The following is a 12,513-nucleotide window of genomic DNA, read 5'->3' on the forward strand; positions in this document are numbered from 1 at the left end:
ATTCTAACAAATTTCAATTCATACATGGCTCTCTCAAAAGGTGTGTACAGCAAGGATGATTGTGGTAGACTAACAAGCAAAGACACAAATAATACAAGATGCTCCAAGCAAAACACATATCATGTGGTGAATAAAAATATAGCTCCAAGTAAATTACCGATGGAAGTGGACGAAAGAGGGGATGCCTTCCGGGGCATCCCCAAGCTTTGACTTTTTGGTGTCCTTGGATTATCTTGGGGGTGCCATGGGAATCCCCAAGATTAGGCTCTTGCCACTCCTTGTTCCATTATCCATCAAAAGAATTCACCCAAAACTTGAAAACTTCACAACACAAAACTCAATAGAAATCTCGTGAGCTCCGTTAGAGAAAGAAAACAAAAGACTACTTTAAGGTACTGTAGTGAACTTGTTCTTTATTTGTATTGGTGTTAAACCTACTGTATTCAAACTTCTCTATGATTTATAAACTATTTTACTAGCCATAGATTCATCAAAATAAGCAAACAACACACGCAAAAACAGAATCTGTCAAAAACAGAACAGTCTGTAGTAATCTGTTACTAACACAAACTTCTGGAACCCAAAAAGTTCTACCAAAATTAGACGACCTGGGAAATTTGTTTATTGATCAGCAGCAATTGGAATCACTATTTTATCACGTTCTGGTGATTTTTGACAATTCGGGCACTGAGCGCAAAGATTCTGCAAATTACAGCAAGATCAAATAACTATCTTCCAAGAAGATCTAATAGGTTTAACTTGGCACAAACACTAATTAAAAGATAAAACCACATCTAAATAGAATCTAGATGGATTATTTATTCCTAAACATAACCAAAAACAAAAACACAAAATAAAATTGGGTTGCCTCCCAACAAGCGCTATCGTTTAACGCCCCTAGCTAGGCATAAAAGCAAGGATAGATCTAGGTATTGCCATCTTTGGTAGGCAATCCATAAGTGGCTCTCATGATAGATTCATATGGTAATTTTATTTTCTTTCTAGGAAAGTGTTCCATGCCCTTCTTTAAGGGAAATTGGAATTTAATATTCCCTTCCTTCATATCAATAATTGCACCAATCGTTCTAAGGAAAGGTCTACCAAGAATAATAGGACATGAAGGATTGCAATCTATATCAAGAACGATAAAATCTACGGGCACATAATTCCTATTTGCAACAATAAGAACATCATTAATTCTTCCCATAGGCTTTTTAATAGTGGAATCCGCAAGATGCAAGTTTAGAGAGCAATCATCAAAGTCACGGAAATCTAGCAAATCACACAAAGCAATGGGGATAGTAGAGACACTAGCACCCAAATCACACAAAGCATGAAACTCGTAATTTTTTATTTTAATCTTAATTGTAGGTTCCCACTCATCACGGAGTTTTCTAGGGATAGAAACTTTCAACTCAAGCTTTTCTTCATAAGATTGCATTAAGGCGTCAACAATGTGTTCGGTAAAAGCCTTATTTCGACTATAAGCATGAGGAGAATTTAACACGGATTGCAACAAGGAAATACAATCAATTAGAGAGCAATTTTCATAGTTAAATTCCTTGAGATCCAAAATAGTGGGTTTAGCAATATCTAGATTTTCATTTCTTTCAACCCCTTTTTTATCAATTTCATCGTCAGGATCTAAAAACTCAGAATTCTTAGAACGCCTTCTAGGTAAGGGAAGATCATAATCAGATTCATCAAAATTCATATTGCAAAACAAAGATTTAATAGGGGACACATCAATAACTTTCAGATCTTCATCTTGATTCTCATAGTTATTCGGTTTAGCGGCCATCTTATTGACTAAGGTGACTTGCATATCCGAAATTTCAGCGGTCATTTTTTCAAGATGAGCAATTTGGGCTCTTACACCATCAAATTCTTTGGACATATCATCGAGCTCTTTATTCATATAACTCATAAAACTCTTTTGTTCCTTAAGCTCGTTTCTAAAGAAATTATTATGCTCAAATTGTAAGACCATAAACTTCCTGACATCGTTTTCGATATCTTCTAGCCTTTTAAGGTGAAGATCACCAAAATTAGGTAAGGCCATCGTGACGAACAAGCAAGCAAAATAACACACGAGCAAACAAAAGGCAAAGGGAAAAGGAGGAGGAGATTGGGAAAGAGAGGGCGAATAAAACGGCAAGGGTGAAGTGGGGGAGAGGAAAACGAGAGGCAAATGGCAAATAATGTAGTGCGAGAGATAGAGATTGTGATGGGTACTTGGTATGTTGACTTTTGCGTAGGCTTCCCCGGCAACGGCGCCAGAAATGGCTCGTTGACGGGAGAGTAAATCTTGACTTGACTTGGCGAAGGCCTCCCCGGCAACGGCGCCAGAAATCCTTCATGCTACGTCTCGAGCTAGCGTTGGTTTTCCCCGAAGAGGTGGGGGTGATGCAGCACAGTAGCGTAAGTATTTCCCTCAGTTTTTGAGAACCAAGGTATCAATCCATCCAAGGGGCTAATAAAGTAGCATGGAGCAATCAAAAATTATAGATACGTAGGAGACGTATCACCTGTTCATCAGGGCTAACTTGCCCATATTCCCGGTCGTCCTGTTCAGAGGTCGGCTCGACGGGGTTTTCTTGGTCTCCGGCATTGTCCAAAGTATTGTTGTCTCTCATGCCGGTATTGTTGTCTTTGCTGCGACGCGATTTAGATCGGTGTCGTCGGGGGCTTGCTCTTCTCCGGCATCGTCGTCCATACCGTCGATGTGTTCGAAGCCGTAATAGAGCATGTCAGTTAAGTCCTCGACAGTGGCGATGAATTGGGTGGTGGGTGGGACATAAAATTCCCTGCACTCAGCCCCTAGTCCGGGCTAGGCATAGTTTAGACGTTGCTACTCTGTAATGACGAGGGATCGCATCAAGTCAAGAGCCTCTCTTAAAGGCGAGGTTTGGCCAGGGAGAAGAGAATCCGTGGAGTACGGCGAGAAGGGGATTCCTCGACCGAGCCCACATGATTCTGACTCAGAGAGTTTGGAGCAAGTGTCCGGGGAAGATTCTGGCTTTGTGATGGTTGCCAGTGAAACTGCTTCCTCCGGTTCTCCCATACTGGGCCTAGTGCCATAGATAGTCCGGCGGGTTTAGAGACCCCGTCTTCGGACCTGGCGACGCTCTCCGGATCCAAGACGAGAGTGGAGGTTGGGGTCGTGAATCCTTGGAAGATCAAGTCTCCTCTGATGTCAGTGACATAATCGAAGTTTCCAAAACTAATCTGGTGACCTGGGGCGTAGCTGTCGATCTGCTCTAGATGGCCAAGCGAATTGGCACGTAGTGCGAAACCATGATAACCCACAAGTACAGGGGATCAATTCTAGCCACTTTCGATAAGTAAGAGTGTCGAACCCAACGAGGAGCTAAAGGCAGAACAAATATTCCCTCAAGTTCTATCGACCATCGATACAACTCTACGCACGCTTGATGTTCGCTTTACCTAGAACAAGTATGAAACTAGAAGTACTTCGTAGGTGTTGTTGGATAGGTATGCAATATAATAAAGAGCAAGTAAATAAAAAGTAGGGGCTGTTTAGATAAAGACACAACTAAGTTAGGTTTAGTAGGGAGTTTGTTGTTACGAGAAAGTTATTTGTCCCTAGGCAATCGATAACTAGACCGGTAGTCATTATTACAATTTTATTTGAGGGAGAGGCATAAGCTAACATACTTTCTCTACTTGGATCATATGCACTTATGATTGGAACTCTAGCAAGCATCCGCAACTACTAAAGATTTAATTAAGGTAAAACCCAACCATAGCATTAAAGCATCAAGTCCCCTTTATCCCATACGCAAACAACCTACTTACTCGGGTCTATGCTTCTGTCACTCACGCCATCCACCATAAGCAAATCATGAACATATTGCAAAACCTACAGTGGGGATCCCTCGTGCTTGCGCGACACGGAGAGCACCATAGGACAGCACCAATAATAAAACATGCAACTCAAAATCTTGATCATCAAATAGCCATTAGGACAAAACGGATCTACTCAAACATCATAGGATAGCCATACATCATAGGGAAATAATATATAGGCTTGAGCACCATGTTTAAGTAGAGATTATAGCGGGTAAGAGAGAGGTTACACCGCTGCATAGAGGGGGGAAGAGTTGGTGGTGAAGGCGGTGAAGTTGTTGGTGTAGATTGTGGTGATGATGATGGCCCCGGTGGCACTCCAGCGCCACCGGAAGTGTTGAGGATATCACTAATGGGCGTAAACCGGCCTATCTGGGCCGGGTTAACTTCTTCAGTAGTTAACTATGTTGAAACCCAAGAAGGCAGATGAGGGCTCAAGGCCCATAGTCGGTTCAAGGCCTGTAGCCGTAAACCAGCGTTGGTATGTAACATGTATTGTCAGTTAGGAATAAGTAGAGACCAAACCGGACACAACTATGAGCCGGTATTGGGAATCTGTGAACCGACGGGCGTCACCCGTGTATATAAGGGGACGACCCGGCGGCGGTTCAGAAAACAGACAACAACTCGAGACATAGGCGAAGCTTGTTTGCTCCCTAGTCATCGAAACCCCATCAATCCCATCACAACTAGACGTAGGCTTTTACCTTCATCGAAGGGGCCGAACTAGTATAAACTCTCTTGAGTCCCTGTGTTCGCTTTAACCCCTTCAAGCTAACCCTTCGCGATGGCTCCACGACTAAGTCCTTTCTCTAGGAAATCTGCCATGACAAAACCATGACAGTTGGCACCCACCGTGGGGCTATCGCACAATGGTTTCGAGTTCTTGGAGGACCGCTTTGAAGGACTCAAGGGCTACACTGTGGGCCGGTTGACTAAGAGTCGTCGCGACAAGCTCTACATCGATGATGCAGGCTGGGGCCCCGACGCCGGCTCAGTTGAGTACGGGTACCAGGTCCCCTTTGGTGGCATACACCTTTTCATCGGCAGGATCGGTGAACCGGGCCCTGAGCCGGACATCTGCACCGACCTCGTCGAAACGGCTCAGCGTGCGCATTCCGCCCGGGTTAAACCGGCCGTGAAGCGTGCCTTCGTGGGAGTCATCCATGGAGGAAGTTATGAGGATGGATCGGAATCTCGCGGTGAGACCGTCGTTTATTCCGGCGACGAGTCATCAACCAGAGAAACCGAATCTCTATATCAGCCACAAGATGGCCGGATTGGGGGCTGTTCCAATGGCGACAGTATTCCGGACCCCTCTGATCAACCCAACCGAGTTGGAATATTCATGGCTGGCACACAAGCAGCGCTTCATTCTTCAACCGCTGCGCCAATAACCTCCGGTTCAGTAGCGGCGACAGCTGCCGGGGCAGGAAGCTCTGCACGCCCGCCGGCTCAAGTTCTATCAGATCTATTTGATGCATTGGCTGCGCTTATGGCAGAAGCTAATCCGGCGGATCAGGAAGTACACAACGCGGAGATTGCAAAGGTGAAGGAACAGATCACCCAGGCCAAGGCGGACCTGGCAGGTGAGAATGCCAGGATGACCACAGAGCGGGCCGCTTTAGACGCACAAGCCTATAGGCTCATGTTGGACCAAAACGCGTCGCATGAAGTCATGAGGAGGAAGTACCGATCCCATTTGCCTTCGGTTTTCGAGGCCAGAGACCTTTTCAACACCCCAGGAGCAGGAACCAGTAATCCGCTAGAGGGGAACCGGGCGGAAGCTCCTGGGACCGGTGCGCCGATTCAGCCCCGTCTGATGGATCTGCCTCGTCAAAACACTGTTATACCTCAGGCTGTTTCAACACCTCTGTGTCACTACTCCAACCCAATGGACAATCTTGTTGCCGCTGCTGCACGGCTGGAGGCCATTCCAATTGAAGGCGACTCACCGCAGGCGATAGAGACGCGATGGGTCAAGGAGCTTCTTAGGACAGCTTTGGACAACAGGAAGCATACTCGTACAGCCGCGACCGGATCCACTCGACCCCTCGCCTAAGCGGGAGTTATAGCAGGCGTATGGATGAACTGGTAGTGTCAAGCAATGAACGATGTGGAGCACCCCGCGGCAACAACCCGGCGGGTGGTGCTGATAACGCTCAGGAGGTGGTGGACCGGGCCCGAGCACGCAGGGAGGCCGAGTTAGCCGCACAGTATCAGGCTCGGCAGCTTACGCCAGTTCGTCCAACTATCTCGGTCGAACCCGTTGTTACTTCTAGTTCTTTTGGGGTGCCTTGCCTTGTCCCCGCTTTACGCAATGTGCGCCTGCCCAAGGATTTCAAGGGCCCGTGCAAGGTACCAAATTACACGACGGATCAACCCCTAGAGACGTGGGTGGAGAGCTATGAGATGGCCATGGAGATGCTTGATGTGGATGATGCGGCATGTGCGAAGTACTTCACCATGATGCTTGAAGGAACGGCCCGCACTTGGTTAAAAAGCTTACCGGCCAACTGTATCAGTTCATGGGCCCAATTACGAGCCCGGTTTATCAGTAATTTCAAGGATACATGTAAGCAGCCTATGTCGATAGTGGACTTAGCTGCCTGTGTCCAGGAGGAAGGAGAATCAACGACTCATTGGGTGCGCCGGGTCTCACAAGTGTTGCATTCATCAGACCGCATCAACGCTGACACCGCAGTCTTAACCCTAGAAGGCAACTGCCGGTTTGGGCCCCTAAAGCTGAAGTTGGGACGGATGAAGCGCCATTGCACTGACATGGGGACCCTCATGGCGCTTTGGTAAAGTATGCTGATTCTGATAGTACCAAGGATCCCGAATCTGATGATGACAAGGCAGGGAAGGGAAAGAGGAAACAACTCCAAAGGTCAGCAGCATCACTTGGCAGGCAATGGTGGCGGAGGCAAGCGTAAAGCGGATGGTAACATGGACTTTGTGGCTAATACCAACGCGCAGGACAAGGGCCAGCGACGCAAGGGTAAACCCAAATCGCAGTGGGGCACCCAACCCTAACCCGGACCGCCTAAATTATCTACTGAGCCAGCCCTGTCCAAGACATGGGACGAAGGAGGTGCCAGCAAACCACCTTTGGAAGGATTGCTTCATTATGCAGGAGTTCAAGAATTCTAATGCTTTCCGGTATGATCACGGCTCCGGCGGTGGCTCAGGATCCGGGCCGGGTTACGGTGGAGGAAATTCCGGTTCAGGATTTAATGGTAATCCGGGCGGACATAATAATCAAAATAATCAGAACAACCAGGGTGGTTACAACCAGCAGCAGCAACAGTCAGGTTACCAGAGCAACCCAAAGCAGTTGAATAGTGGGCAGTACCATGTCTTCACCACTAGCTTGGACAAGCAGGACCGGAAGGTTCAGAGGCAGGCAGTCAACTCTGTTGAACCGGCCGTGCCCCGTTATTTACGCTGGTCTGAACAGCCAATCATATGGAGCAGAGAGGATCACCCTCCCCAGGTTGATAATCCGGGTCAGTTGGCTCTGGTGGTGGCGCCTCAGGTGGGAGGTTACAAGTTCACCAAAGTGCTCATGGATGGAGGGAGCAGCATTAATATCTTGTACTATGAGACCTTCCGTCATATGGGACTAACAGATAAAAATCTCAAACCGTCTAATACGGTGTTCTACGATGTGGTACCTGGCAAGTCAGCATATCTTGTTGGTAAGATAGCTCTGGAAGTGGCCTTTGGAGATAACCATGATTCCAGATCGGAAACATTGACGTTTGAAGTGGTGAAAATCCAAAGTCCATATCACGCCCTGTTTGGGCGACCGGCCTACGCCAAGTTTATGGCACAGCCCTGTTATGTGTATTTGCAGCTCAAAATGTCGGGTCACAAGGGGACAATAACGGTTCACGGAAGCCGTAAAATCGCTTGGGAGTGCGAGGAAGGAGATGCGGCCTACGCAGAGTCGGTTTGTGCCACCGAGGAGCTGAAGTATTATAAGGATAATGTTGATCCGGTGGACATGACTCCATTAAAGAAGCCAACTATGGAGCATGATCCGGCCCTGAAGTTCAAATCGGCAGCAGAAACTAAGCTTGTTGACTTCGTACCTGGCGATTCGTCCAAGCAGTTCAGCATCAGTGCCAACTTGAATCCGAAATAGGAAAGCGCGCTCATCGAGTTCATCCGTGAGAATCGGGACATTTTTGCATGGAAGCCCTCTAACATGCCAGGTGTACCAAGGCAACTCGCTGAGCACACCCTTAATGTGGATCCTAAATACAAACCAGTGAAACAGTTCCTCCGCCGGTTTAACGAAGAAAGACGCAAGGTGATTGGAGAAGAGGTAGCCAGGCTCTTAGCAGCTGGCTTTATTGTTGAAGTTTTTCATCCTGAGTGGCTTGCCAATCCGGTGCTGGTCCTTAAGAAAAACGGCACCTGGCGCATGTGCGTGGATTACACAGATCTTAATAAGGCTTGTCCAGCAGATCCTTTTGCCCTCCCCCGTATTGATCAAATTATTGATGCTACGGCGGGTTGTGAGCGTTTAAGTTTTTTGTGTGCATATTCTGGCTATCATCAGATCAAAATGGTAGTTAAGGACTAGGAGAAGACGGCATTCATAACTCCCTTTGGAGCCTTCTGCTATGTGTCTATGCCCTTTGGGCTCAAGAGTGCCCAGGCAACATATCAACGGTGTGTACAAAATTTTCTTCACAAGCAGATTGGCCGTAATGTACATGCTTACGTGGATGATAACGTGGTTAAGTCCAGGGAGAAGGAGACTTTGGTTGACGATTTGAAGGAAACCTTTGATAACCTAAGGACGTACAAGATGATGCTTAATCCGGCCAAGTGTGTCTTTGGTGTACCGGCAGGCAAGTTATTGGGTTTTCTGGTGTCCAACAGGGGAATTGAGGCTAATCCGAAGAAGATCACAGCCATCACCTCCCTGGCTAAACCGAAGTGTATCAATGATGTTCAACGCCTGGCAGGCCGGATTGCCGCGTTAAGCCGGTTTATCAGCCGCCTTGGTGAGAAGGAAATCTCTTTATATCAGATGTTGAAGAAGACGGATCAGTTTGTCTCGAGTTCCGCTGCTGATGAAGCGTTTGAGGACTTAAAGCGGCAATTGGTCAATCCGCCTGTGCTCGCCGCTCCCATTGACAAGGAGCCGTTACTGCTATATGTTGTTCCTAATGCTCGTGCGGTCAGTGTGGCTATTGTGTCCGGTCTATTATATCAGCGAGGTACTCATTGAGTCCAAACAAAGGTATCCGCATTGGCAGAAGCTGGTGTACAGAGTTTTTATGGCAAGCCGAAAGCTTAAGCAATACTTCCAAGGGCACCCAATTACGGTGGTCAGTTCTGCTCCTTTGGGGGATATCATCCAGAACCGGGAAGCGACTGGCCCGATTGCCAAGTGGGCTATAGAGCTTGGGCCGCACAGATTGAAGTATGTGCCTCGGACGGCGGTTAAGTCTCAAGCACTTGTTGATTTCATCAATGATTGGACGGAACTGCAAGCACCTGAAGAAAAGCCGGATCACACATATTGGACCATCCATTTTGACGGATCCAGGCAATTGGAAGGCTTGGGGGCTGGAGTCGTATTAACTTCCCCACGAGGTGATAAGTTTTGTTACGTTCTCCGCTTAATGTTCCCTTGTACTAACAATGCAGCTGAGTATGAAGCCTTTCTCCATGGTCTCCAGATGGCTAAGGAGATGAATCTAAGTCGAGTTAAGTGCTTCGGTGACTCGGACCTCGTGGCTCAACAAGTATCTGGCACTTGGCATTCCAAGGACCCACTCATGGCAGCGTATCGTCATGAGGTGGATATTGTTGCAGGTCACTTTAAAGGCTATCAGGTGGACCACGTGGACCGACGGAAGAATGAAGCGGCGGACGCTTTAAGCCGGCTGGGCTCTCAGCGCAAACCGGTCCCGCCCAATGTTTTTCTGGATGTGCTGCACAACCCGTCCGTCAAGCTCCCTGGTGAAGCGGACTTGGCTATTCCTGATCCGGAGGCTCAATTGGTGGCAGCTCTTCATGTCATTCCGGATTGGATGCTTCCTTACCTGGCGTACATGAATCGGGGCGAGTTACCAGAGGATGAGACTCTGGCCCGACAGATAATTCAGCGGTCCAAGTCCATGACTATTGTCAATGGCGAGTTGCATCATTGCAGTGTATCAGGGGCATTTCAACGCTGTGTGTCTCCTGAAGAAGGCTGTGAAATTTTGCGTGAGATTCACGAAGGAGATTGTGGTCACCATGCCGGTTCAAAATCTTTGGTAGCTAAAGCGTTTCTCCATGGCTTCTATTGGTTAACTGCTCATGCTGATGCAGAGGATCTGGTCATATGATGTGACGGTTGCCAAAAGTTTTCAAGATGTGCTCATGTGCCGGCTCAAGAATTGAGAATGATTCCAATTACTTGGCCGTTTGTGACATGGGGGCTGGATATAGTTGGGCCTTTCAAAAGGTCTAAAGATAAGAAGACCCACCTCCTGGTGGCGGTTGTCAAGTTTACAAAGTGGGTGGAAGCAGAACCTGTTAGCAAGTGTGATGCGGCCACGGCGGTTCAGTTCATCAAAAAAGTGATTTTCCAGTTTGGCTTTCCACACAGTATCATCACAGATAATGGTACCAATTTGTCTAAGGGTGCCATGAAGGAGTTCTGCGAACGGGAGCACATACGGCTTGACGTTTCATCAGTGGCACACCCGTAGTCCAATGGTCAAGCAGAAAGGGCTAATCAAGAGATCTTGAGAGGCATCAAGCCCCGGCTTATGGTTCCTTTGCAGAGAACGTCGGGTTGTTGGGTAGAAGAGTTACCATCTGTGTTATGGAGCATCAATACTACACCCAACAGATCAATAGGATACACGCCGTTCTTCATGGTCTACGAAGCGGAGGCGGTTCTCCCAAGTGATATCCGCCATGACTCACCTCGTGTGGCGGCTTATGTTGAAGCGGACAATGAGACAGCACGGCAAGATGCTTTCGACCTGTTGGATGAAGAACGTGACATAGCAGCCGCTCGCTCGGTGATTTACCAACAGGATCTTCGTCGTTATCACAGTCGCCGAGTCAGAACCAGATTCTTTCGGGAAGGAGATTTGGTGCTTCGGCTCATCCAAGACCAGACTGATATGCATAAGCTATCCCCACCTTGGGAGGGACCTTTCGTGGTCAGCAAGAATCTGCACAACGAGTCATACTATCTGATCGATATTCGAGAGCATAAAGACTCATGTACATCAGAGTAAGAGACCAATAGGCCGTGGAACATAGCTCATCTTCGGCCTTACTATACCTGAGCCATTGGCTCTACTTATGTACATATTATGTCGATGTATATATTATGATTAAATATAATAAACTGGAACCTCGGCTAAAGCGGGGTATCTGTTCTTTTACATCATGTGTGGTTACACGGAGTTGTTCTAAAACAGCCTCCGGTTTACCCCTTGAGTTAGCTTTTCAAAAGCATCATGTTATATCACTTGGGGGCTTGGTCGTGTCCGAACCAATGCAACACCTCTTGATAGGCGAGAGCCACCAGATCACTTGGGGACTTGGTCACGTCTAAACCAGTCACGCCTCTTGATCGGCCTAAGGCCAAAGAATCACTTGGGGGCTTGGTCGAACCCGAACCATTGCCACGCCTCTTGATCGGCATAAATGCCACGGTTTCATTTGGGGACCTGGCTGACTTGAACCATAGCTACACCTATCGGGAGCTTGGTCGTGTCCGACCATGGTAATGCCATCTGATCGGCTCAAATAAGCCTCTTTTTGCAAACGGTTTTATCATTGCCTTTGCTTCACATTTTTTTCTTCGAAAGATATTTCTTTCTTTTTGTTGCGTTTTTTAAACCGACAAAGTTTTAAGCCGGTTCAAACTGTCAATTGACGGAACACGGTTCATTTTTAATCCGGAGACTATTTGCCCGGTTTGATTTTTTGTTAACATCCTATTACGGAGTAACACGATGCTTTATTATAACCCGGCACGGTTTACATGGTAAACCGGCATTATATATACAGGAGCTGCTATCTCCTCCAATAGTGTGGGTTTATGAAACCTCTGTTTCAAGATTGTCTAAGCCAACTTCATGCCCAACGATGGCAGGTATCATGAATCTCAAAGATTTGATCATATGCTTACATTTCAGATATTTTGATTTCACATATGCAGACATCATACTCTGCCTGACGGTACAACCGCGGTGGCACTTTAAGATTTTTATATTGCAGAAAATACTTTGGAAAGTTCATCACCCAAAGGAAGAACAAGTTGCAGTAATTATGCACGAAGGCATATCAAAATCAAGAGTATCGGCTAGCCTATTACAAGGCAACACGGTGCCCAAAACAAGATCATTGTTTTTTTCAAAGGAGAAGCAGTTAAACCGGCTTCCGGTTCAAGCTTGGTCACCAGCCTGGCTTGATGGTCGTGGGTCATCCCGCGCCGCTTCAACTTCAGTTTCTCTACCCAGCGGCTGGAAATCAACTGTTGTCTAGTCGATTCCCATTAATGCTCGAAAGACAGCTTCATCATGGATCAGCAACGACGGTTCAATATCGGGAGCGTAAGTATGCTTACGTATTGGAGGGATAAGATTTTCCACTTCATGAATTGGTGCA

Source organism: Triticum urartu, chromosome 2 (assembly GCF_003073215.2).
Source record: "Triticum urartu cultivar G1812 chromosome 2, Tu2.1, whole genome shotgun sequence".
NCBI classification, from domain to species: Eukaryota; Viridiplantae; Streptophyta; class Magnoliopsida; order Poales; family Poaceae; genus Triticum; species Triticum urartu.